The sequence below is a fragment of the Magnolia sinica genome, chromosome 5, assembly GCF_029962835.1.
Source record: "Magnolia sinica isolate HGM2019 chromosome 5, MsV1, whole genome shotgun sequence".
In the NCBI taxonomy this organism is placed as follows: Eukaryota; Viridiplantae; Streptophyta; class Magnoliopsida; order Magnoliales; family Magnoliaceae; genus Magnolia; species Magnolia sinica.
Window position 1 is genome coordinate 53,468,745 of NC_080577.1, and position 2,216 is coordinate 53,470,960.

Genomic DNA, 2,216 nt, shown 5'->3' on the forward strand with positions numbered 1-2,216 from the left:
TTGCAACCCCGAGTTGCGGAAGTCCAGGATGAGACTGAGGTGCACCATGCACCCCCGCCTCGTACTTTACGAGATTACTTACAGTCGGCAGGGGTGAGCACCCCTTCTTGTATGGTTTTTCTAAGAAACACATGAAACATGGGTATCAAGCCTGGAGTGATCCAACTTCTTCCAAAGTTCCTAGGACTTGAATTTGAAAGTCCATACTTGCACTTGCAAGAATTTGACGAGGTTATAGCCACTTTATACTTTCCTAACGTGTTTGAGGATAGGGTCAGGCCGAAACTCTTTCCTTTCTCCTTGAAAGAGAAACCTAAGATGTGGTTGCACTCACTATGTTCGCGATCTATTGGCACATGGAATGACATGATGGAGTTCATAAAAAATTCTTTTCATACCATAAGACGAACACTATCAGGAAGTCGATCATGAACTTCGCCCAAAAGGAAGATGAAACATTCTTCTAATGTTGGGAGCGGTTCAAGGATCTCGTCAGTTCATGCCCACAACACGGGTTTGAAATGTGGCGCATAAAAACTTTCTTCCACGATGGACTGACATCTTCCATTCGCTAATTCATTGAGATGATGTGTAATGGGTAATTCGTGAACAAGAATGTCAATGAGGTGTGGAATTACTTTGACAAACTCACTGAAACTACACAATCATGGAACATCACGCCAAAACCTAGCACCACATCTAAGCTTACTCAATCAAGGGAGAGAGGTGGGATATACTTGCTGAAAGATAATGATGATATAAATGCTAAAGTTGTCAGTCTCACAAGGAAGGTCGAGGCCATGGAACTTAAGAAGGATAAGGCTAAGGAAGATGTTTGTGGTATCTGTGCTTGTAACATACATACAACTAAAAATTGCTCAATGATACCTGCTTTTTAAGAGGCACTGAACGAGCAATCGAATACCATGAACAATTACCAAAGACCTTTCAGTGGACCCATCTCTAACACATACAATCCTAGTTGTAGAAATCATCTGAACTTTAGTTGGAGGAATTGACTAACTACTACTCAAGGAATCCCTAACCAATTCTTGAATCAAGGGAAACCTCAAGAGGATCTGGTCTGGAAACATATTCAAAACAAAGAGCTTATCACTCACAGTATATTGCAAACCCTTCAAGACCTTTCAAAGGCCATACAAGGGCATGAGACAAAAAATTTAATTGGAGAAAAAGGGATTCTTTCAGCCCAACCTTTCCCCAATTCTAAACCGTAATTAGAAATAAGTGATCCAATCTCTTCAAATCAAATGGAGCAAACTAAGTCTATCACCGCTCTTAGGAGTCGGAAGACAATTGACAAATCTATTCCGGTAAGGGCTGAAAAGTCTAAGGACCCGAAAGTAGATGAAACTGATAGACCTGACAACAAACCACAAGAGTTAGAACAGGAACTCCAAAGCAAGCCGATTGCACCATTCCCCCAACGGTTGATTGCACCAAAATCTCTTTCTAACCTCGGGACATTCTAGAGGTGTTAAAACGAGGGAAGGTCAATATTCCTTTACTAGATGCGGTTAAACAAATACCTTCATATGCCAAATTTTTGAAAGACTTGTGTACGACCAAAAGACCGTAAAATATTTAAAAGAAAATCATTAACTGAAAAAGTGAGTGACATCCTAAAGCAAGATGTGTCACAGAAATACAAAGATCCCAGTAGCCCAACCATTGCTTGTGTAATTGGGAATTATAGCATTGAGCACACACTTATTGACTTAGGAGTGAGCATAAATCTAATTCATTACTCGGTCAACGAACAGCTAGGTTTGGGTGAATTGAAACTCACTCAAACCACATTACAACTTGTTGATCGCTCAGTTCGTGTACCGAGAGAGATAATTGAGGTTGTCTTGGTCCAGGTTGACAAATTCTACTACCCGATAGATTTTATCATCCTAGATTCTCAACCCATCAATGACATTAGCACTCAAATTCTAGTCATTCTTGGCCATCCATTCCATGTCACATCAAATGCAATTATCAATGGTAGGAATAGAGTCATGAGTTTGTCTTTTAGAAATATGACATTGGAGTTGAATATTTTTTTCAATACGGGCAAACGGTTAAAGAATAATGACGATTTCTACGACATTAACATGATTGACTCTTTCGTGGAAGATAAAACACTTTTGACCTTATCCTCTTACCCTCTAGAGATGTGCTTCGCCCACTCCCATGATTTTGAGGATGAT

The 2,216-nt window shown here is 40.0% G+C and overlaps 1 non-coding gene across 1 annotated transcript; it reads right to left on the reverse strand.

The window, feature by feature from the left end:
* Nucleotides 1-410: 410 nt before the first annotated feature.
* LOC131247582 (small nucleolar RNA R71) lies at nt 411-517 on the reverse strand. The gene has a single exon (XR_009171860.1). It is a non-coding gene; the product is annotated as a small nucleolar RNA R71 (small nucleolar RNA).
* Between the last annotated feature and the right edge of the window lie 1,699 nt (nt 518-2,216).